Genomic DNA, 26051 nt, shown 5'->3' with positions numbered 1-26051 from the left:
AATAATCACAGAGGACAGTATGATTAAAAATTGTATACAGTAGTTACTTACTTAACATTAAGTTAGAAGAAGAGTAAGTGAAAGAAACGATAGCATGGGCAATAAATTCGGATATACAAAAGGGTTAGATAAATGGCAGCAATTATGGGAAAGAATAGAATATAGTAGAATAGAATTCTTTATAGACCAAGTGTGATTGGGCACACAAGGGATTTGACTTGGTGCATATACTCTCAGTGTACATAAAAGAAAAATATACATTTGTCAAGAATCGTGGTACAACACCTAATGATTGTCGTAGGGGTCAAATAAGCAATGAAGAAACAATATTAATAAAAATCTTAGGATACAAGCAACAAATTACAATCATACAGAAATATTTCACAAGAAGAGTCCTTCACTCCTCTTCTCACAACAAAATACCTTACTCCACCAGACTTGAAATTCTTGGTTTAGACAACTTACAACTCCGTCCTCTCCATTCCGACTTAATTATAGTTCATAAAATCATATACCAAAATGTCCTACCTGTTAACGACTACCTCACCTTCAACCGCAACAACACACGAGCACGAAATTGATTTAAACTAAATGTCAATCGCTCCAAACCTGACTGCAAAAAATATGACTTCAGCAACAGAGTAATCAACGCCTGGAATGCACTACCTGATTCTGTTGTTTCCACTCCTAACCCCAAAACCTTTAACCTTAGACTACAGTGTTCCCTCGATTTTCGCGGGTTCGAACTTCGCGAAAAGTCTATACCACGGTTTTTCAAAAATATTAATTAAAAAATACTTCGCAGGTTTTTCCCCTATACCATGATTTTTCCCGCCCGATGACATCATATGTCATCGCCAAACATTCATCCGCCTTTAATAAAAAAATTTTTTAATAAACTTTAATAAATAAATATGGTGAGTAATAATCTAAATGGTTGCTAAGGAAATGGGAAATTGTAATTTAGGGGTTTAAAGTATTAAGAGAAGGCTTGTGATACTGTTCATAGCCAAAAATAGTGTATTTACTTCCGCATCTCTACTTCGCGGAAATTCAACTTTCGCGGGCGGTCTCGGAACGCAACCCCCGCGAAAATTGAGGGAACACTGTATCTACAATTGACCTCTCCCCCTTTCTAAGAGGTCTGTAAGGGGCGTGCATAAGCGCACCACTGTGCCTACCGTCCCTGTCCTATTGTCTTCTTTTGTTACTTTTTATCATTACTTATCTAATGTTTTATTTGTACAAATTATCACCCTATAATTGTTTGACAAAATAAATAAATAAAATAAATACAGTCCTAAGTGGGAGGAAAAGGGTGATAGGAATGATGAGAAAAAACTAGTAGAAATAGAAGTGCAGCCTTAGTAAAAATTTGACAGTGTTGAAGGAATTATTATAAATTATAAATTAACCATGGCAACAATATATAAGGAGGATCTGTACAAAATGTTCTATAGATGGCATATGTCCCTGGAAAGACAGGAGAAAACGTTTAAAGATAAATCAATGAAATGTTGGAAATGCCACCATAGAGCCTGGGATCCAGTATTGGGTTGCCGCATGGACGGGGGAGGGGGGGATGCCGTTCCTGTAGCAAAAATGGAGCTGCACGTGAAGCTCAAGCTGACCAGGGGGCAGGCATCAGAGCAAAGTTTTGCTTCCTGCACATGTGCAGGAACCAAAATATTGTGCAAGGATGCACACAAGTGTGAGATTTTGGCAATTTCACCTTTAAAAAAAAAACAGCAAAAATTGCTGAAATCTCACACTCCTGCATCTTCTCTCCATTCCTGTTCCACTCCATGGCAAGGATACTGCAAAATCTCCATTCCCACCCCACTCAGGCTAGCCAGGGGTTGGGTTTGCTGGTTCTCTAAACCAGTGTTTCCCAACCTTGGCAAATTGAAGATATCTGGACTTCAACTCCCAGAATTCCCCAGCCAGCATTTGCTGGCTGGGGAATTCTGGGAGTTGAAGTCCAAATATCTTCAAGTTGCCAAGGTCGGGAAACACTGCTCTAAACTACTCAAAATTTCCACTACCGATTCTCCAGAACCTGTCAGAACCTGCTGGATTTCACCCCGGGCCAGAGCCAAAACCAGATGAAGACATCCTTGTTGTCATGGATACACACACCCCCTTTTTTTCTTTCTTTCCTTCATTTAATTTCTCTTTCTTACATCCTCTTTTTCTTTGAAAAATGAAAAGAAGAAATATTTTCCATCAAAAAGTTGATCTCTTACAGAAGTTTTCAAAATTAAGCCCAGGGCTGCCTACACGAAATACCAGAGATTACATGTGGCACTTAGCTGCCGTCCATTACATAATAAATAAATCTGATTGACAAACATACTAAAGCAAATAAACTCTGAGGTGCAGTTACATGAGTGCCATTAAAACCGTCACTAAATAACAGTTTAAAATGTAGGCCCGTTGGGGAGAAAACTAAATTGAACCTGAAAATTAAGTTTTCTATCTAACAATACTTCAGTTCACAAAACACTGTCCTGTCTTCATAGTGGAATCTGCTGTCATTGCATTAGGAATCCAGACACAAGAACAGATCATGCCGATGATGTGAAACTTTTCAACACCACTGATAATACAGTCACCCTCCAGAAAGACCTGGACTTTGTCTCAAACTGGTCTAACACCTGGCAACTTCAAATATCAACCAACAAATGCTCTACCCTCCACATTGGCAAAAAGAATCCTAACCGCACATACGAACTGAATAAACAACCTCTCACAGCTAACCCACATTCTGTAAAAGATCTTGGAATACTAATATCGAATGACCTAAGTGCTAAAGCCCACTGCAACAATATCGCCAAAAAAGCCTCTAGAGTTGTTAACCTGATCCTACGCAGCTTCTGCTCAGGCAATCTCAACTCTACTCACAAGAGCCTACAAAACGTTTGCCAGACCCATCTTAGACTACTGCTCATCTGTCTGGAACCCATACCACATCTCAGACATCAACATCCTTGAAAATGTCCAAAGATATTTCACCAGAAGAGCCCTTCACTCCTCCACTCGAAACAGAATATCCTACGAAAATAGACTTACAATCCTAGGCCTAGAAAGCCTAGAACTATGGTGTCTAAAACATGATTTGAGTATTGCCCACAAGATCACATGCTGCAATGTCCTACCAGTCAATGACTACTTCAGCTTCAACCGCAATAACACAAGAGCACGCAACAAATTCAAACTCAATACGAACCGCGCCAAACTTGACTGTAAAAAATATGATTTCAACAATCGAGTTATCGAAGCATGGAACTCATTACCGGACTCAATTGTGTCAACCCCTAACCCCCAACACTTCTCCCTCAGACTCTCCACGATTGACCTCTCCAGATTCCTAAGAGGCCAGTAAGGGGCCTACATAAGTGCACTGGTGTGCCTTTCGTCCCCTGTCCAATTGTCTTTCCTTTCTTTCACATATCTTATATATTCTCTTCCTTTCATATTTCCTCTCCTCTAAGCCCACTTTCACCCTTTTTATATTATCACATGTCTATTTTCTTCCTATGTACTTGTGTACTGGACAAATGAATAAATGAAATGAAATGAAAATGGACAAAACCATTATTCTTTTGTACAGTATGTCACAGAAGACAGTGCACCTCCTCACATTTTTATAGTTATAGTTTATAGTTTATTAGATTTGTATGCCGCCCCTCTCCGAAGACTCGGGGTGGCTCACAGCATAGCAATAATACAATACATTACAAATCTAACAATAAAAAATTAGATCCATTTAAAAGACATTAATAACATAACTTTATTTATTCATTCATTCATTTATTTATTAGAATTGTATGCCGCCCCTCTCCGAAGACTCGGGGCGGCTCACAGCATAGCAATAATACAATACATTACAAATCTAACAATAAAAAATTAGATCCATTTAAAAGACATTAATAACATAACTTTATTCATTCATTCATTCATTCATTTATTTATTAGAATTGTATGCCGCCCCTCTCCGAAGACTCGGGGCGGCTCACAACAGTAATAAAAACATAATAAAACCCCTAGCTATGCAGTCACACACATTCAACCTAATCTATCATGCAGTAAGGCCAAAAATATAATAAAAAGGGGAAAGATGGTAATTATTCCCACGCCTGGCGACAAAAGTGGGTCTTGAGCATTTTACGGAAGGTGAGGAGGGTGGGGCCTATTCGAATCTCTGGAGGGAGTTGATTCCAGAGGGCCGGGGCCGCCACAGAGAAGGCTCTTCCCCTGGGTCCCGCCAGCCGACATTGTTTGGTCAACGGGACCCGGAGAAGGCCCACTCTGTGGGACCTAATCGGCTGCTGGGATTCGTGCGGCAGGAGGCGTTCTCGGAGATATTCTGGTCCAATGCCATGTAGGGCTTTATAGGTCATAACCAACCAAATATTTTGTAAATATTTAAGTATATCTTTTGATGTGACAGCACTGAAGAAATGACACTTGGCCACAATTTAAATTAGTGAGTATACAGCTTGTATAACAGTATAAATGTGCTGTCCCCTCAAAATAACACAACACACAGCCATTAATGTCTAAACTGCTGGCAACAAAAGTGAGTACACCCCAAGTGATAATGTCCAAATGGGGCCCAAGTAGCCATTTTCCATCCCTGGAGTTATATGACTCATTAATGGTAACAAGATCTCAGATGTGAAGGGGGAACAGGTGTGTTAAATTTGGGGTTATTGCTTCATTCTCTTATACTGATCACCAGAAGTTCACCATGGCACTTCATGGCAATGAACTCTCTGAAAAAATTAATTGTTGCTCTACATAAAGATAGCCTAGGCCAATGATGGCAAACCTTTTTTTTCTCTGGTGCCAAAAAAGCGTGGCTGTGTGCTATCACACATGCACGAGTGCCCACACCCATAATTCAATGTCTTGGGAGGGCGAAAACAGCTTCCCTCACCCCCTGGAGGCCAGAAATGGTCTGTTTCCCAACTTCTGGTGGGCCTAGTAGGCTCGTGTTTCACCTTCCACAGGCTCCAAAGGCTTCCCTGGAGGTGGGGGAGGGTAAAAATACCCTCCCCCTTCTCCCTGGAGGCTCTCTGGAAGACAAAAATGGCCTCCCCGAGCCTCTGTGCAAGCCAAAAATCAGATGACCAGCACACAGATGCTCTCTACATGGGGCTACCTTTGAAAAATGTTCGGAAACTTCAGATCGTGCAGAATGCAGCTGCGAGAGCAATCATGGGCTTTCCCAAATATGCCCATGTTACACCAACACTCCGCAGTCTGTATTGGTTGCCGATCAGTTTCCGATCACAATTCAAAGTGTTGGTTATGACCTATAAAGCCCTTCATGGCACCGGACCAGATTACCTCAGGGACCGCCTTCTGCTGCACGAATCCCAGCGACCAGTTAGGTCCCACAGAGTGGATCTTCTCCAGGTCCCATCAACTAAACAATGTCGCTTGGCGGGACCCAGGGGAAGAGCCTTCTCTGTGGCGGCCCTGGCCCTCTGGAACCAACTCCCCCCAGAGATTAGAATTGCCCCCACCCTCCTTGCCTTTCGTAAGCTTCTTAAAACCCACCTCTGCCGTCAGGCATGGGGGAATTGAGATCCTCTTTCCCCCTAGGCCTTTACAATTCTATGCATGGTATGTATGTATGTATGTTTGGTTTTTATATTAATGGGTTTTTAATCGTTTTTAGTATTAGATTACTATTGTACACTGTTTTATTGTTGCTGTTAGCCGCTTCGAGTCTCTGGAGAGGGGCGGCATACAAATCCAATAAATAAATAAACAAACAAATAAATAAATAAATAAATAAATAAATAAAAACCAAACAAACAATAAATAAATAAATATTGGAGCTGAGCTAGAGCAACAGCTTGCGTGCCAGCAGATATGGCTCTGCGTGCCACCTGTAGTACCCGTGCCATAGGTTCACCATCACTGGCCTAGGCTATAAGAAGATTGCCAAGACCCTGAAACTGAGCTGCAGCAAGGTGTCCAAGACCATACAGCAGTTTACCAGGACAGGTTCCACTCAGAACAGGCCTCGCCATGGTCAACCAAAGAGGTTCAGTGCCTGTGCTCAACGTCATATCCAGAGGTTGGCTTCAGGAAATAGACCTAAGAGTGCTGCCAAAATTGCTGCAGATGTTGAAGAGTGGTGGGAAATCAGCCTATCAGTGGTCAAACCATATACCGCATGCTGCCTCAAATTGGTCTGCAGGACTGTCGTCCCAGAAGGAAGCTTCTTGTAAAGATGATGCACAAGAAAGGCCGCAAATAGTTTGCGGCAGACAAGCAGACTAAGGACATGGATTTCTGGAACCATGTCCCATGGTCCGATGAGACCAATAGTATAAACATATTTGGTTCAGATTGAGTCAAGTGTGTGTGGCGCCAACCAGGTGAGGAGTGCAAAGACAATTGTGTCTTGCCTACAGTCAGGCATGGTGGTGGGAATGTCATGGCCTGAGGCTGCACGAGTGCTGCCAGCTTTGGGAAACTACAGTTAATTGAAGGAACAATGAATGCCAACATGTACTGTGACATACTGAAGCAGAGCATGATCTCCTCCCTTTGGACGCTGGGTTGCAGGGCTCCGTGATGCTGCCATGGAGGAGTAGATGAGGACTCCAGGGGCAACCTGTGAAGCTCTGGTGAACTCTATGCCTAAGAGGGTTTAAGGCAGTGCTGAAAAATAATAGTGGCCACACAAACTATTGACACTTTGGGCCCCATTTGTTTTTTGTTTTTTTAAAAATATATTTTATTGGTTTTGCACATAAGGTTACATAAAACAAACATAAAACAGTGCACAGTGCATGTGCCCATCACCCGACTGACAATAACCATCACCACCACCACCAATTGTGGGGGGGTTCAAATATTTACTAGATTATATTCTTTTTTTTCCCCCTTAGCTCTAATTTGCATTTGTTTACTATTCAAAGAGTGATTGGAGTTTATTTTTCACATTTTCGTCACAAATTCTACTCAACATATAATCTTTCACCTTATTCCATCGTACCATCAGCTTCTCCAATTTATTTTCATCAAACTTGTTTAATCTTATTTCCATGATTTCAAAATGAATGTGATCCACCATGTACCAATACCAATTCTGTAATGTCCATTTTATAGATTCTTTCCAACCCTATACCACTACCGCTTGAGCGCTTTCCAATGCTGCAGTTTTTATTTCTTTAAAATTTCTTAGTTCTCTTTAATTAATATCGCTATTTCTTTTGTAATTATCCAATTAATGTTTAACATTTTGTTTATTTCGTTCTGCACTTCCTTCCAAAATTTCTGAACTTCAACGCACTCTTAGAACATATGCATGAAAATTCCTTTCCTTTGGCAACCATGCCAACAATTACCTTTCCCTTTCCCCTGGAAGTGTGTAAGTTGTGCCGGTGTATAATACCATTTATGTAAAGTTTTTCTTCTCATCTCTTTAACTCTTGTATTCTTAATCTTATATATATATTCTACTATTTCTTTCATTTCACTTTCGTCTATTTGTAAATCATTTTGCCAGCATTTTGTCAAGCCTTTTATTAACTTTGGGCCCCATTTGGACATTATCTCTTAGGAATGTACTCACTTGTGTTGCCAGCAGTTTAGACATTAATGGCTGTGTGTTGGGTTATTTTGAGGGGACAGCACATTTACACTGTTATACAAGCTGTATACTCACTACTTTACTGCTTTTGGAAGCCTGCGGTACCTCTTGGCTCCTGAGAAGCAGTGCTGAGAAAGGAGGGGCTACTCCTTTCTTGAATCAAAGAGCACGCAGGGCTGCTGAGAAGCAATAACTGCTGAAAAAGCAGGAAGGTTTACTCTGGTGGAGGTCTACTGGAGAGTAGAGCTGCAGGCTAAGTGGCCACGCCCTGAGGCTACTTAAGTGCTAACCCATCTGAGCCAGGTGGCAGGGAACAATGCCAATCCTGACTCCAGTTTGTTTGTTGAATCTTGCATCCTGTCTCTTGAATCCTGTATTGTAGTTCATTGTAGTGAATATTAATCTCTGTGTTTCCAGTTTGCTTAAATTTTGGTTTCAGTGGTTCCAGTCTTCAGAAAACCTGTCTGTTCATAGCCTGCTCAGTGATTCTGGTTTTCTTTGTTTCGGCTTGGATTCTTCAAGGACTAATTTCCAGGAACTTTGCCAACTCTTGGAGGCTCAGTCTTGTCTTGGTTTTCTTTGAATTGTTTGTAAATTAATTTCTAAAACAAACCATGGTGAGTGTTTGTGTGTTGCGTACGTATTTGGGGCTTCGGCACGTGGGACAGAACATTTACATTATAGCCAAGTGTCATTTCTTCAGTTTGTCACATCAAAAGATAAATATTTACAAAGTGTGAGGGGGTGTACTCACTTCTGTGACATACTGTATATGCCAAACAAAGCCTGCTAATAAACATTGTAAAACTCGCTTTGTTGGATATCCCTAGAGCAGTGTTTTTCAACCAGTGTACTGTGGCACACTAGTGTGCCGTGAGACATGGTCAGGTGTGCCGCGAAGCTTAGAGAGAGAGAGAAAACAAGAGAGAGAGAGAGAAAGAGAGAGAAAGAAAGCAAGAGAGAGAGCAAGAGAGAGAGAAAGAGAGAAAGAGAGAAAGAAGGAAAGAGAAAGAGAAAAAGAGAGGGAGGGAAGGTGGGAGAGAGAAAGACATAGAGGTAGGGAGGGAGGGAGAGAGAAAGAGAGCAAAAAAGAGAAAAGAAGGAAGAGAAAAAGAAAGTGGGATGGAGAGAGAGAGAAAAAAAAGAGGGAGGGAGAGAAAGAGGGAGGGAGAGAGAAATAGAGCAAAAGGGAGGAAGAGGGAGAGAGAGAATTTTTTTGTCCAAACTTTTTTTACCACCACCACCCCTCAATGTGCCCCATGGTTTTGTACATCTAAAAAATGTGCTGCGGCTCAAAAAAGGTTGAAAATCTCTGCCCTAGAGACTATATTGTTTATATCCTTTATGTATCATAATCTTAACATCTTTCTCAGGATTAATTATAATGCATATTCTTAATATACTTTAACTTTTGGATGAGGCTTTCAGTAAGTACCTTCTGAAGTTATTTTCAATACTGTTGTAGCATTGTATCTACCTCAATAGAAAACTGTTCCTGAGATGAATTAATAAAAACTCCCCAACAGATGGCACATTAGCTCACTTCATACAGAACACTCACAGATCTTCAAACAGAAAAAGTACTCGCTATGGTCTTTCCTGCGCGGCCTCGTTCTTAATACAGTACAAAATTTGTTTGTTTCTATAAAGGTAGTTATGTACACTGCTCAAAAAAATAAAGGGAACACTCAAATAACACATCCTAGATCTGAATGAATGTAATATTTTGTTCTGTAAGATGTTGAATGTGCTGACAACAAAATGAAATTGATTGTCAATCAGTGTTGCTTCCTAAGTGGACAGTTTGATTTCACAGAAGTTTGATTTACTTATTCTGGGGTTTAAGTGTTCCCTTTATTTTTTCGAGCAGTATATAATGTGCTGCCATAAGAGTTTTCTGACTCATAATAGTTAAGTGGGTCAAAAAACAGGTCCAGGCATGAAAATAGAAACAAAACAGAAGCGTGTGAAAAGCAGAGAAACTGAACTCAAAAATTTAACTACTTACTGAAGTGCAAGAAATACATTATTCAGTCTTGTGGGGAGTCAGCCTTGCGAATACAGTACAGTGAGAATTTCATTAAACCTATTGGACTGTAGCACTACAGAAGTAATTGTAGACAGAAGATAGAGATTTTGGCAGGTTAAAGCAGCTTGAGTTTAAAAGTAGCAGAATGTTATTGCTGTTCATAGTTACAATTGAAAATATTTATAGAATTCAGGTGGAAGCTGCAGCCATTTAAATGCAAAATAAAAACAAACTTATTTTGAAATTACAACACCCCCTCCTTGTGCTGTAGTTTTAGAGAATGCTAGGACCACAATCTAACAAGGTGTAAAGTATTACAGGTATGTCTTTGTTTACTTAATATCTTACTTCCCTGTTCTGGTCAGTATTGGAGATAATGTATAACAGGCCAATTATACTACGTATTTCTTGGTAATCAGCAAGCGATAATAATAGATATAGCAGCAAAATATTTTTAGTGCCAGTAGAAAGATAATTCACATTTTCTGTTTTATTGCAATAATGATAAAAATTTCTACCTTCTTTGCCCTTATGCAAAATGATCTTGTGGTATTACATAACAACCTTGAAAAGACATTTCTTCCTACGTGAGAAATATCTACTGCATAATTAGTAAGAAATAATAATAATAATAGTAATAGATTCTCAGCATAAATTTACTAAAGTAAATATTTTGAGTTCAGTTTCTCTGCTTTTCACACACCACTGTTTTGTTTCTATTTTCATGCCTGGACCTGTTTTATGACCCACATAATTACTATTTACTAAATATTTACTATTTACGTACTAAATTTACTATACTGTACTTACTTATATTTACTAGCTGCAGAGGGCTGAATTTTCCAAACAAGACTGGAAGCATGTTATAATTATATGAGGATGTTTTTAACTTTATGTATCCATTATATTTATTATTATTGCTATGAGGGAAGATTGGAGGATTAATTAGGGGGGCTTGAAGAGGATGGATGTCCCTTTTTTAAAACAACCAGACTGCTTAATTAACCCCAAGAGACATCAATTCCAAAATATTGAAGACAATCAATTGGCTTTTATGGGGGGTTTTGACAACAAAGATAAAATTTTGTGTCCTCAGAATGGTGTTTTATTGATAGAAGCAAAGCTTGAGAAAAGGATGATTAAAACAAAATCTGCCCAAATTACTCAGCTGAAAACCATTAGAGGACAAAATAATCCTGTTTAGTTTTGGTTTTGTGGTTGAAAATAATTTTAATGTACTTAACTCACATGGTAAAAGGACAAATGGATGCATTTTAATTGGCTCAGAAAGCAACTGTTGTTTTTGTTCTGATATTCCAGTTTCTGCTGTTCCAGTGACTTTTAAAAGTTGAATTTATTAAAGTAGATTGTTCTAATCATATTGTACAAAACACAAAATAAAAATAGAATAAAACAAAATGTTAAGAAACAGCAAGCAAAAAGAGTAGAAAATGCATATTTCACACAATATTTATTTATTTTATTTATTTTATTTATTTTATTTATTTTATTTATTTTATTTATTTTATTTATTTTATTTATTTTATTTATTTTATTTATTTTATTTATTTTATTTATTTTATTTATTTTATTTATTATTTGGATTTGTATGCCGCCCCTCTCCAAAGACTCGGGGTGGCTCACAACAAGTGAAACAATCATAATAATACAAATAATTAAAATATTTAAAGATTTAAGAAAAACCCCATATACTAACAAACACACACACAAGCATACCATGTATAAATTAAACGTGCCCAGGGGAGATGTTTAATTTCCCCATGCCTGACGGCAAAGGTGGGTCTTAAGGAGTTTACGGAAGGCAGGAAGAGTAGGGGCAGTTCTAATCTCCGGGGGGAGTTGGTTCCAGAGAGCCGGTGCCGCCACAGAGAAGGCTCTTCCCCTGGGACTCGCCAACCGACATTGTTTAGTTGACGGGACCCGGAGAAGGCCCACTCTGTGGGACCTAATCGGTCGCTGGGATTCGTGCGGCAGGAGGCGGTCTCGGAGATATTCTGGTCCGATGCCATGAAGGGCTTTAAAGGTCATAACCAACACTTTGAATTGTGACCGGAAATTGATCGGCAGCCAATGCAGACTGCGGAGTGATGGTGAAACATGGGCATACCTAGGTAGGCCCATGACTGCTCTCGCAGCTGCATTCTGCACGATCTGAAGTTTCCGAACACTTTTCAAAGGTAGCCCCATGTAGAGAGCATTACAGTAGTCGAACCTCGAGGTGATGAGGGCATGAGTGACTGTGAGCAATGAGTCCCGGTCCAGATAGGGCCGCAACTGGTGCACCAGGCGAACCTGGGCAAACACCCCCCTCGCCACAGCTGAGAGATGGTTTTCTAATGTGAGCTGTGGATCGAGGAAGACGCCCAAGTTGCGGACCCTCTCTGAGGGGGTCAATAACTCCCCCCCAGGGTAATGGACGGACAGATGGGATTGTCCTTGGGAGGCAGTACCCACAGCCACTCCGTCTTATCCGGGTTGAGTTTGAGTCTGTTGACACCCATCCAGGCCCCAACAGCCTCCAGGCACCGGCACATCACTTCCACCGCTTCATTGACTGGGCATGGGGTGGAGATGTAAAGCTGGGTATCATTGGCATATTGATGATACCTCACCCCATGTCCTTGTGATTTGTAATCATAAATATTACATGTTAATATCCATAAACAATATTCTATCTAAATGTATTTAAATTCTTTTTTGATAGAAGTAAAAAAGGGCATATGTGAATAAACCATTATTTAATTACAGAATTCATGACCATGTTCATTTTTCACTCTATTCTATTTACCACATTTTTAATACAATGATTCAAAGAAAAATATTCTTTAGTTTTCCAGAGTGTATATCCTGGCCCAAACATCAAACTGGGATTTCTATCTTTAGAGGCAACTTAATTAATCTAATGCAATTTTAAGAGAATGTGATACAGTATTACTAATTATTTTTACTTTCCTGATTATTTGATCAAATTTTATATCACATAAGATTCCAAGTTGATTCATTAATATCCTAAAACTTTTTCCCATCTTTTAAAAATATTTTAAAGAAAAGTTGAAACCATTCTTCAAATATTGTAAATGTTCTTGACTTGAACAATAATTGCATTTATTTTATGTGGAATTCAGTTGGAACATTTTTTTAATCATATATGTTCAGTGGAAATAGATTGTCCATCAATGATCTTCTCAAATTCTTTCCCCCCCTATTCTTTGACCTTTATTTATTTAAACCTGATTAAAAAATGGGAGAAGAATTAAAAAAGTTTTTAAAAATCTATTTTCAGTATTTTTAAATTTTTAAGCTATCTTTAGTTATATTATTCATTTTTTCAATATTATGGAGGAATAGTATTTTCCTAACAGATTAAGAATCTAACTCTAACTTCTATCCACTGAACAACTTTTTAGTTAACAATAAGTTAATTGTTTAATTGGGATAGGTTGAAATGGTGTTTTAGATTTGATATACCTAAGCTTCTATCATGTTTTATTTATACTACCAGTACACAGACTCCATGTTACCAGCATTTATTTGTGTTTGTATGTATACAAGCACCCATAATTGTTAGTAACAAACAGTTTGTATATCAGTAGTATAAATAAAATATGATAGAAGTTTAGGTATAATCATATTCATATACATGCCTCAGCAGGTGGCAGCATATGGCTGGCATCATTTATGCTTAGAAAAAGTTGGGTGGGTTGAATTTATTATCAAGGAAAGTTGGATTTAATGGAAAACTGTTACCAGAGAATCACAGGGCTAGAGGCTAGTAGAAAGGAAGTCAGAAAAAAATACCCAGAAGGGAGAAAAAAAAGGACAACCTGAGTTAATGTTACCAAGATATCTGCATATATTTATTATTTATTTATTTTATTTATTTATTTATTTTGTCCAATACACAATGAGGGTTTTAGTGGGTATATATCTATATACACATAGTAAAATACATGAAGAAGGTTATAGAGGAGATACTCATAGTAAAATATATCTAAGAAAGAATAGAAAAGAAGGTATAGTAATAGAACATATCAATGAAAGAATAAAAGAAAAGATATAGGAATAGAAGAAAGGTATAGGAGATATAGGAGAGCAATAGGACAGGGGACGGAAGGCACTCTAGTCCACTTGTACTCGCCCCTTACTTACCTCTTAGGAATCTGGATAGGTCAACCGTAGATAATCTAAGGGTAAAATGTTGGGGGTTTGGGGATGACACTATGGAGTCCGGTAATGAGTTCCACGCTTCGTCAACTCGGTTACTGAAGTCATATTTTTTACAGTCAAGTTTATTTAGGTGTATTTATGGCACATCAGGAGTTGAGCTCAATTCAATGGACATTTGATTGTTTATTAACTCTTCCACAGCAATACTCATTTACAGATGTCAGTCAGATTTTACCCAGGAATGTGTGATCTTCTGCTACAGCTGGAGGATATGTGATTGGTTAATATATGTCAGCCTTTCCTAACCAAACATCCCTTAGGTTTGGACTTGACTGTTCCAGGAACTATATGTTTGCTTCTGCTTCTGATACTACTACTTTGCAAAGTATCAGGTTGAGCTGCCATACAACACTTTTGCCAAACTGTGACCTTCATAAAATAGGTTATTTAATCCAAGAAAATAAGTGAATCTTTGTCCTACAGTAAAAGAGGCCTTTGTTTTATTCACAATAAAAGTGTTTGCTTAGGAAGTTGGTTGATTGGAAAATGAACCGCAGCAGTACAACGCAATCGTGATTTTTATTTTGCCCATTTGGCAACATGCCTGTAGATAGCAGTCTAAATTGAACAGTGTTAGTAATAATACTAAAATAAATTAATATAGTGCACTCTCAATACTCGTTTTGCTGAAAGAACCAATGATTTTTGAGGCTCAGTTATGATATGCGAATCCTTTTGCTTAAGAATGAATCTAAGCTGTTAAACAATGTGATCTTTTCTGTTTGTACTTTGCAGCAGTTGTGATCTCTCTCATGCCTTATATGAGAATGTGACTAGTTGGAAAAAATACAATGTTTTGACTATTGTTTTCTCTCTCTGAAGTAATACAGTGTTGGGTAAATGGTACCAAACTTCCATGACCTTCTTTTATCTCTGTATATTAATATACATTTTTATTTATTATTGCTTCTTAAAAAAATAAAGAGAAAAGTCAAAACCTGAGATAGCTATAATGCAAATACAGTGGTACTTCTACTTACAAACTTAATTTGTTCTGTAACCAGGTTCTTAAGTAGAAAAGTTTGTAAGAAGAAGCAATTTTTCCCATAGGAATCAATGTAAAAGCAAATAATGTGTGCAATTGGGGAAACCACAGGGAGGGTGGAGGCCCTGTTTCACCCCAGGAGATTCCTAGAGAGGCCCCATGGAGGTTTCTCCCGGCCTTTTCCGGCCCTGTTTCCTTCCAGGAGATTCCTAGAGAGGCCCCACGGAGGCTTCTCCCTGCCTTTTCTGGTTACAGTTTCGGAGGCTTGGATTCTTAAGTGGAAAATGGTTTGTGAGAAGAGGCAAAAAAATATAGAACACCCAGTTCTTATCTAGAAAAGTTTGTAAGTAGAGGCGTTTGTAGGTAGAGGTACCACTGTACATACAAAACCTATGGAAAAAGTGCTTAAAAATAAAAAATAGAAAAAAAGTAAAGTATAATATACTATTGTAGCAACTAACAGTTACAATTCTATATACGTTTTTCTAATATAAATATGCAAGTATAATTTATTTCTAATACATTTATATAACTATTCTTTTTTAACCCACTGTATTTTGTAAAAATGAATTCTATATTTTATTTCACTTGTGCATACAAAATCTATACCTATAGGCAGTCTGCTGTTAGTTGGGAAATGTAATCAAATCTTCAATCCATAGAATGAATGGAGCCATATATTAATATTTCCAAGGTGGGAGTGTCAGTCTTTTAGCCATATCCGTATTTCCCTGAAAATAAGACCCTGTCTTATATTTTTTTGAACCATGAAATAACACTTGGCCTTATTGCCATGAACTCAAAAGCCCAATTGGGCTTATTATCAGAGGATGTCTTATTTTGGGTGGGAACAGGGTAATACAGCCGAACATTCCATTTATGCTGTTGAGGTATCAAATGTATAAAAAGAATGGAAAGTAGAAAATTGAGATAACAGATAAATGGCTAATAATTATAACTCCACTGTGCATTTTTCTATTAGCCCTAATATTCTGTATTTTGCATATTTATTTATTTATTTATTCATTCATTCATTTATTAGATTTGTATGCCGCCCCATTCCGTAGACTCGGGGCGGCTCACAACACAATAAAAACAGTTTATAACAAATCTAATAATTTATAATATAAAATATTTAAAAAACCCATTATTAAACAAACATACACACAAGCATACCATACATAAATTGTATAGGCCCGGGGGAGATATCTCAGTTCCCCCATGCCTGACGACAAAGGTGGGTTTTAAGGAGTTTGCGAAAAGCGAGGAGGGTAGGGGCAGTTCTAATCTCTGGGGGGAGCTGGTTCCAGAGAGTCGGGGCCGCCACAGAGAAGGCTCTTCCCCTGGGGCCCGCCAACTGACATTGTTTAGTTGACGGGACCCGCAGAAGGCCCACTCTGTGGGACCTAATCGGTCGCTGGGATTTGTGCGGCAGAAGGCGGTCTTGGAGATATTCTGGTCCGATGCCATGAAGGGCTTTAAAGGTCATAACCAACACTTGTTTTTCCTTCAGAAGATCCATAGAATCTGACAGCGATCTCAACTTTGTGTCTTTTCCACATGTAGTATTCTTGTGTCATGGTTTGTTCAGTTGTTATTTAGTACATAGTACTGTATTGATTAAACCAAGTTATTGTAGTTTAGATAACATAGCATAGTTAAACAAACTACGGCACTGAGCAGCATGTGCCAAATTGTTCTTGAGGTTTAACCACTTAGAGGATGGAAATTTGTGCATCATGGTTATTGTCCAGTCCAATTACAATTTTCAATCAGTCATAATAAAATCTGTAATTTCAATAGACAAATCAGTCATCAATAGATACATAAAGATAAATCATATTTACATACCATTAAAAAGAGACAGTAAAAAAGCTAAAAAGATAACAAAAAGAGCAGAACACATCCTCTCCAGAACTTATACTCATATAAAAAGAATTAATATTAGACAATATTAAGCAAGCAGAGAACAATACCCTAATCAATAAACTCTTAAGGAGAAAAAGCATACTCTTACACTGACAGGGCAAGCTACTGTATATCAGCAGGGAGAAATCCCACACTCAGTAGCACTGATGATGTTACCTACTCAGGTAATGAAATGTCTACAAGCAAAGAAGCAGCAAACAACCAGAAGACTAAGAACTCCATAATCTGTAATTTGTACAGTAAATTATAAAACCAAATGAACATGGCCTGCAATTCACATAAATAAACTTTATGGACTAAACTGCTTTTGGTTTTCCTTTGACAAGTAAATCAAGTATCACAGGCATGTCACTTGACATCCTTTTAATCTGAAAATGTTATGCAAATGTTTCCTTTGCATAAAGATGAATAATTGCCACATAATTACTTATATTTCCTATGCAGATAATGGTGTGTCTACATGCAGATTGTCACTGGCTGAGGAATCCGGTCAAGCAATTATCCCTAAATAAATATTACAATTGCTCTGTGCAGCCACTTAATTAAAATATTGCATCATGCCTTTTTAATCTGCAGCTTCTTAGTTTACATTTATTTCATACTATCGCTACAATGGGATCATTTTAACCTTTAATGGCTGATATTACTAACTATAGCTTTCCAAAAGTTGGTTCGTAAGCTAAAGTGTGAAAAGAAATAAATACCATGATTCTGGATAAAGCTGGGATGAAGCAACCAGTGATTTTGAATAACATATTAAGCCTCTATAGTATTGTTCACTATCATTTCTTACCTCCACACCTCCATAATAATTGCACTAAGGGAAATTCTGTGAAAGAAATAACAGCAGAAGTCAAGCTTAACTTGAAGGGCCCACCCACTGTGGCTCTGTTTATACAACAAAAGGGGTAGTAGTAGTAGTAGTAATAGTAGTAGTAGTAGTAGTAGTAGTAATAATAATAATAAAATAAATAAATAAATAAATAAATAAATTCATGCTTAGTGTACTCTATGAACTCAAGTATAGAAAGTGACTTTTCATTAAGAAACTATTAACTTAGTCCAGGAAGGATGGCTTCTAGCCATTTTTTTAGCGACCAGTGATTGTTTCTGCAAAGACCAGTTTTTCCTGCCTTCCTGGATGAACTAGGAAAATTTTGCAGGTGTTTTGCTACTATTCTCTGATCCCTCCCTGTAATTACATCACATGGAAAAAATGTAAGCCTTATAATTAAATTCATAATAAAGAAAAGTGGTATAAATAGAAGGGATCTGTTGTCCAGATTTTTTGCAGCTTAACTTGGCTGCTCCTGCTCCACGAAGGCCCAACTTTCGGTAAAATGGCAGGTCTCCACTGAGCCCAATTACACAGAGTAGGGTAGGGTAGGGTAGGGTAGAATAGAATTCTTTACTGGCCAAGTGTGATACACAAGGAATTTGTCATTGATGCATATGCTCTCAGTGTACATAAAAGATAATATACATTTTCTGCAATTCTGATTATCCTCTGAAGTCTGTGTCTGCCTTGTTGGGTTGTAGAACCAAACCAGGCAGTTATAGAGGTGCAGATGACAGACTCAATGATTCCTCTGTAGAACTGTATCAGAAGCTCCTTGGGCAACTTGAGCTTCCTGAGTTGGCACAGAAAGAACATTCTTTGTTATGCTTTTTTGATGATGTTTTTGATGTTAGGTGACCATTTTAGGTCTTGCGATATGATAGAACCTAGAAATTTGAAGGTCTCTACTGTTGATACTATGTTGTCTAGTATTGTGAGAGGTGGTACGATGGGAGGGTTTCTCCTAAAGCCTACCACCATTTATGTATGTATGTATGTATGTATGTATGTACAGTATGTATGTATGTATGTATGTATGTATGTATGTATGTATTTATTTATTTATTTATTTATTATTTAGATTTGTATGCCGCCCCTCTCCGAAGACTCGGGGCGGCTCACAACAAGATAGGACGAATCATAAATAATCCAAATAACTTTAAAATATTTAAAGATTTAAAAGAACCCCATATACTAACAGACACACACACAAGCATACCATGTATAAATTGAACATGCCCGGGGGAGGTGTTTCAATTCCCCCATGCCTGACGGCAAAGGTGGGTTTTAAGGAGTTTATGGAGGGCAGGAAGAGTAGGGGCAGTTCTAATCTCTGGGGGGAGTTGGTTCCAGAGAGCCGGTGCCGCCACATAGAAGGCTCTTCCCCTGGGGCCCGCCAACCGACATTGTTTAGTTGACGGGACCCGGAGAAGGCCCACTCTGTGGGACCTAATCGGTCGCTGGGATTCGTGCGGCAGGAGGCGGTCTCGGAGATATTCTGGTCCAGTGCCACGAAGGGCTTTAAAGGTCATAACCAACACTTTGAATTGTGACCGGAAATTGATCGGCAGCCAATGCAGACTGCGGAGTGATGGTGAAACATGGGCATACCTAGGTAAGCCCATGACTGCTCTCGCAGCTGCATTCTGCACGATCTGAAGTTTCCGAACACTTTTCAAAGGTAGCCCCATGTAGAGAGCATTACAGTAGTCGAACCTCGAGATGATGAGGGCATGAGTGACTGTGAGCAATGAGTCCCGGTCCAGATAGGGCCGCAACTGGTGCATCAGGCGAACCTGGGCAAACGCCCCCCTCACCACAGCTGAAAGATGGTTCTCTAATGTGAGCTGTGGATCGAGGAGGACGCCCAAGTTGCGGACCCTCTCTGAGGGGGTCAATAATTCCCCCCCAGGGTAATGGACGGACAGATGGGATTGCCCTTGGGAGGCAAAACCCACAGCCACTCCGTCTTATCCGGGTTGAGTTTGAGTCTGTTGACACCCATCCAGGCCCCAACAGCCTCCAGGCACCGGCACATCACTTCCACCCCTTCGTTGACTGGACATGGGGTGGAGATGTAAAGCTGGGTATCATCAGCATATTGATGATACCTCACCCCATGTCCTTGGATGATCTCACCCAGCGGTTTCATGTAGATATTAAATAGCAGGGGGGAGAGGACCGACCCATGAGGCACCCCACAAGGGAGAAACCTCGGAGCCGACCTCTGACCCCCCACTAACACCGACTGCGACTGGCCAGAGAGGTAGGAGGAGAACCACTGGAGAACAGTGCCTCCCACCCCCAGCCCCTCCAGCCAGTGCAGAAGGATACCATGGTCGATGGTATCGAAAGCCGCTGAGAGGTCAAGGAGCACCAGGACAGAGGATAAACCCCTGTCCCGCCAGAGATCATCCATCAACGCGACCAAAGCAGTTTCCGTGCTGTAACCGGGCCTGAAACCCGACTGCTGGGGACCTAGATAATTATTTTGTAAAATAATTTGACTTACTGGTATAAGATTGTACATGAGAGATCACCTGCTATTCTTAATCCTACTTTTTTATTGTGAAAGTCTAAAGCAGTTGTAATATTTAGTTTGAAGGGAAGGAATGTAGGTAATCCTTGACTTACAACCATTTGCTTAGTCACTGAAGTTGCAATGTTGAAAAAGTGGATGTGATGGCGATCTGGCTGTGACATCTGTCACCCCATTGATCGCCAGGATTGATTCAGCTGATCTGGCTGGCTAGGTGAGTGTCCCATGCCTCTATCCTGAAGCTGCACAATTAATGGAAGGGGACAACCGTCCCAGATATGAGAGTACCGATCTTCAGTCAAGGGTAATGTTGAAAAGGTGACATGACCCTTTTCCCCAAGACTGTTGCAACATTCCCATGGTCACAGCATTTATTAATGATAGCTGTAGTATCTCAGGGTCATGTGATCATAAGGTTGCAAGCAAATATGACCCTGGGACACTACAGCAAAGTAAACGGGGGAAGTCTTCTATTGTATTATTTTATTGTTGTAAGCCGCCCTGAGTCCTACGGGATTGGGCGGCATATAAGTCAAAATTAAATTAAATTAACTCAGATTCATTTAATAACCATGTGACTAACAACTGCAGTGATTCACCTAACAACTGTGAAAACAAAGGTCATAAAATCTCACCTAATAAATGTCTCTTAACAACAGAAATTTTAGGCGTAATTGTGGCCATAAGTCAAGGTCTACTAGTACTGTAGAGGATTCTTAATACTGTATCTATTCATTTGCTAATTATATATAAAATACCAATTATTTTATGGTATGTGGAACATGAGTACATATGTATTTTTGTTCATCAAACATGAGAACATAATCAACTTGGACTCTTTCCACTTTTATACTGTACTTCAGAGATGGCTCATGGTACTTAAGCATTACAAGAGAGAGAGAGAGAATGCATGTTTAAAATTAACTGAGAGAAAATTTCACTGAGTTTAGGACTACAGCCTAATTTTCTAATTTGAATGAAGTTGATTTTGTTTCTAATCTATTTTCCTCTTGCCTTAGAAAATGTTCCAATTTGTTCTTAGTGAAAAGTGCTTTATTCACTTCAATAAACCTATATCGTCCTTGGGAATTAAATACCATTTTTAAGCACTGACATCCCACTGATACTGACTTAAAAAAATATCAGTGCTCAGAATGATAAGAAGGGGGGAAAAGAACCTAAGTATAGAGTATCTCCAAACACTCAATCAAGCACCTGAGTTACTACAGTAGGGCACAACAATCCTGATCCACAATCAAATTAAACATTGAGTAAGACTACAGGCTAATCAGAGGCAAAGAAAACAAATTGCCTGCGCTCTGAAAAAGGTGTGAGGCAGGAAAGAAAGAAAAAAATCCCTAGTCACTGTAGCCAAATTAAATCAGTGCAGATTTAATTACAGGGCACGCAAAATGAAATCCTTTCACTTGATGATCCCAAGTGCTGCCAAATCCCCACTTCGGAATTCGACTAAAATATCCTGGCATACCACTTTTTTTAATTATTAGGGAAACCTTAATACAATAAAGTTCTGAAATCGCATGTTTTTGTTACACGCTTCATTTCTTGGGGGGTGAGACGGGGGGGCATCTGTACGCGGAGGAAGCGGAACAATAGAACCAATGCAACCCCGTCCTGGTTTCTGAATAACTCTTTTAGGATTGCGCAAGCCTAGCTGTAATTCTCAGGGGAAATTCGCCCCGCCGAGATTTCTCGGGGCCCATCGCAGAGCGACCCCCTCAGAGGGTAAAAAATGTTAACAGAACTAGTTCAAATCCCGGGATATCACAGAAGAGAGGAAATTCGAAATAACTAAGTGAAGCGTGTTGGACTCTGACTCTTCCTCGCGGAATGGAATGTTTCCCTTTGGAGAAAATTCTTCAGCGCGCTAGAATTTTATTATTATTTAAATTCGGGCTTCTGTCTTTTTTAGCGGAAGCATCCTTCTCTTTTACGATTTGGAAAAGTTCTTTGCACATTTCTCCTGTCAACCCCCCCCCCCCCTTATTTTCCTTTTTGTCTTTTTTTTAAAGCACCCCCCACCACACACACAAAAAATCTACAATGAAGTTTCCTATTGGATAGGCCTAAGGATCCCTGATTGATGGCCGCTTCCCATTGGATCCGTGCGGGAGCTGACATCACTCCGGGAAAAAGAGGGGCTGGGCAGGACGCTCGCTTGTGTCACCGCCCGCCTGCTCTGCCTTTGGCTGGGTGCAACTTCCATTTTAGGTGTTGGAACTGAGCAAGGGGGGGGAGGTTGGGGGGGAGTAGCGAAAGATCCCGCAGGGGAAAAAGAGAGAGAGAGGAGGAGGGAGGGAGGGAGGCGGAGGAAGAGGAGATCGCTGCTGCTTTCCTCCGTCTTTTGTCCGTGAGATTTTAAAGCTCCGGTTGATAAGATATTTTTTTTTAATAAAAAAAATCCTTCCTTAGCGCTTTGGTTAGGAAACCGCAAGCTTATCTTTTTTTCTTCTCCTCCTCCTCCTCCTTTGCATTTGCAGCAGGGAAGGAGACCGAAGGCGCCCGGTCCAAAGAAAGAAAGAAAAAAAAGACTGTGGGAAGTTGTCAACTCGGATGATTAGGAAAGAAGACCTAGCGGAACAGTTGGGATCGTGGCACTCCAGAAGGAAAAGGAAAGCGGGGAAAAGCGCTCCGCTTCCTCTCCGTCCCGATTGTTTTGTTTAAAAGCCTTCCAGGGGCGGCGGCGGTGGTGAAGCCCAACTCGCTTTCCGAAGCAGTCGCGGAAGGGGACCGCCAGATTCCCGGGAAGCGAGCGAGAGCAAAGCGAGGGAGGATTTAAAAAAAGAGAGCCCAAGGTAAGGCGATTTCTATAATCGTTGGATCCGACTGCCCTTCTCTCCGCCGCTCCTCTCGGGCTGGACTTCTGATTGGGCACGGGGAGATTTCCCCCCTTTCCCCCCATTACAATTTCGGGGGGTCGATCCACCCGGGTGATCCCCCTCCTCTCTCTTTCTGTATGTGTGGGGAGGGGCAAGGATCGACTTGGATTTTGGCGGAGATCTTGCTGGGGAGGGGGAGAGAGAAGGGAGCGGAGGAAAGGGCAAAAAGATTACATCGGATCCGCCGCCGTCCTGCAGAGAAGAGCAACAGTGCGGGGTCGGTCGCGTTTCGCTTCTCCCAGGTGCCTTACGGATTGGGGGTGGGTGGGTGGGTTAACTTGCTTCAAAAGTTAAGCTCCGGATCGAACCAGCAAAAAAACTTTCCTCCCGGGTTGGAAGCATCGTAAATTCCTCTTGAAAGAGAGGTGGGGGTTTGAGAGTGGGAAGGGAGTGGGCCTACCATCCGGCATTGGGAGGTAAAAGGTGGGGGGCGGGAGTTGTAAAGACTTGGATCTCTTGTCGTCTTTAAAGCAACGTTACTGGTGTGAAGGGGGGGATAGATATTAAAAGTGTTGTGTGCTTCTGTTTGAAAACTCGGGAGGAGTTTTCCTTAGTTTTGTGAATCTTTGCAAATGCGGCAAAAGTCCCTAGGGGAGTTGTTTAAGTCAGTGTTTCCCAACCTTGGCAACTTGAAGATATTTGGACTTCAACTCCCAGAATGCTGGCTGGGGAATTCTGGGAATTGAAATCCAGATACCTTCAAGTTGCCAAGGTTGGGAAACACTGGTTTAAGTGACCGTTTTACTTCAATTAAGTTAGACAAAGCTTTTTTTAAAAAAGAAACAACTCTGGAATGTCTTGCAAAATCACCAATGCTGAATCTGTAGTGCGGTATTATTATTATTATTATTATTATTATTATTATTATTATTATTATTATTATTATTATTATTATTATTTTTTTTTTCTGTTAGTAGTCCTGAATTCTGCCCAGGTGGGTCTCCCTACAGTTGAAAGCACCGAAACCTTTGCTACGTGAATTGTTGAAGTTATGAGTAATTGAACTGCGTGGCCTCCCACCCTTCGCATTTTGCCCTCCCCTGCCTATTATGCTCCCCAAACTTCTTGCCCCTCTCTCATTGTTAAAGTCTCTCTTTTTTTTAAAGTGAATTCCTTGGGGCAGGGGGCAGGTTTTTGGTGACTGCCAATTGTCATGTAGATTCACAGGGTGTGGCTATCATTTTCACTTTATGTGTTTGGGATTTCTATGGGTGGGGCTTTCTCTTGAAAGCTGATAAAGAAAACTGCTTTGGGGGTCCTGTGGGAAGCCTGTTGGAAGATGTTAACAATAGTGCAAACCCCTTTTACACAAATAGCATAGTTAAAAGAGGACAGAGTTAAAATTTGGCCATTGAAGAAGAGGTAGCGTTCCCTCTAATGCCTCTTCCTGCTATTACATTCTTGCCATTTTGCTGTTTCTCTTCATGTCTTGATAATTCGATGGAATTACACTAGAAACCTTGGTTAGCCACCAAATCCCTAAGAAAGAGCCTTTTCTCTGAGAAAGCAGAACACAAAGGCACTTCAAAAAACAGAGGAGGAGCTTTCTTCCTTTGGGTTTAAACCAACACAGTGGCTTGTGGGTTTAGTAGTTGCAAAACAGGATAATAATTTATCTGAAACCCTGAAGATCTTGGTTTCCTCCCAGTGTAAATACAGTACATGCATGTAAAAGAAAATCATATTCTCTCCAAACACAAAGGAGGCATCAGATTGGCTAGTACCTGGGCATCTTCCCCTTTGATTCCCTTGAGATCTATTGCTAAACATTATACATTAATGATATGGGGCAGTGATTTAGGGGTCAAACCAGCCAGGTTCAAGTACTTATTTGTCCTTTTTTTAAAAATGGTTCTGCCATTTAGAGTACATTTGCTGGAGAGTAGTGGTGAGAAACCCCCAATACTTTGGTTCAGAATTTCAAACTCTGGAAAATGAAGTGCTTGAGCTTGGTACCTGTTTTCCTGAGGCAAAAAAAAATGATTCTAAACAAACTTCTGTATTTCTGCTGAGGGCATTTTTGTGCCAGAAAGGAACCATGTCTGAGAGAAGAGGGAAAGCTTTATTTTATCTAAACAGGGACCCTACAAGAAATCATTAGTAAGGTGATTCTTTTTTCCATGCCCAAATTGTCTCATATTTCTGGTAAATCTTATGTTATGGGAACTCTACATACAGTATTAAAGAAAGCAGCATTTAATTACTGCACCTGTGAATATCTAAAACGTATGAGAGCTTTTCAGGAAGCAAAGTTCAGCTACTTATCTCAGTGCTGAATTACGTTATGGGTGGGGCAGTTTACCTCCATTTTAAAGAGCCCTTGCTTCTTTAAGGGCGGCAGTAACTTCATGGTAGAGAAGCTACCGTTCTGTATAGTTTAAAAAATATTGAGCCAAGTTTGACAAAGATAATGACAACTGGAGAGCTGTAGTTTGCTTATTCTTTTTATATGCATCTAATTGCACATTGAGGAAAAAAACCTCAGCCACACAAATGTTCTGTGGTATGCTTCAGAGTCAGTATGTTTGGGCTGGAAGGCCAGTGAGCTAAAGTGTAAAGCTGTGTATTTATCACTTCTGTATGTGGAACTGGGAAGTAAATCCAACTCTTTTTAGTGCATGTGGATCCTTTGGGAGTCAGGTTTAGAAGCACACCCTCCAAACTTTGGCTAGTTTTATTCCCAATTAACTTTTTAAATCTCTAGGTCAGGGATGACAAACTGGTGGCCCACGGGCTGGAATGCATCATGTGCAGGCCATGCCCACCCCAGTTCCACAAAGGGAAAAAAACTTCACAATATGTCATGTGACGGCAATGTGATGTGGCGAGTTTGACACCCATGCTCTAGGTCAGTGTTTCCCAACCTTGGCAACTTGAAGATATTTGGACTTCAACTCCCAGAATTCCCCAGCCAGCATTTGCTGGCTGGGGAATTCTGGGAGTTGAAGTCCAGATATCTTCAAAT

The 26051-nt window shown here is 39.9% G+C and overlaps 1 protein-coding gene across 13 annotated transcripts in view; it reads left to right on the top strand.

Moving 5' to 3' along the window:
* The first annotated feature begins 22429 nt into the window (after positions 1-22429).
* Positions 22430-26051, top strand: part of CTNND1 (catenin delta 1) — a 100441-nt gene continuing 96819 nt past the window's right edge. For 7 of the 13 annotated variants that reach the window (XM_070727168.1, XM_070727159.1, XM_070727135.1 and 4 more), the window contains exon 1: positions 22799-23002. The gene's annotated coding sequence lies outside the window, so the exon portion shown is untranslated. Of the gene's footprint in view, positions 23003-26051 lie in introns of all 13 variants that reach the window. The other 6 variants (XM_070727203.1, XM_070727195.1, XM_070727222.1 and 3 more) reach the window with 4 other exon arrangements.

The sequence above is a fragment of the Erythrolamprus reginae genome, chromosome 1, assembly GCF_031021105.1.
Source record: "Erythrolamprus reginae isolate rEryReg1 chromosome 1, rEryReg1.hap1, whole genome shotgun sequence".
Taxonomy (NCBI): domain Eukaryota; kingdom Metazoa; phylum Chordata; class Lepidosauria; order Squamata; family Dipsadidae; genus Erythrolamprus; species Erythrolamprus reginae.
The sequence above is the reverse complement of the archived record's forward strand: the minus strand, read 5'-3'. Positions and strand labels throughout refer to the sequence as shown.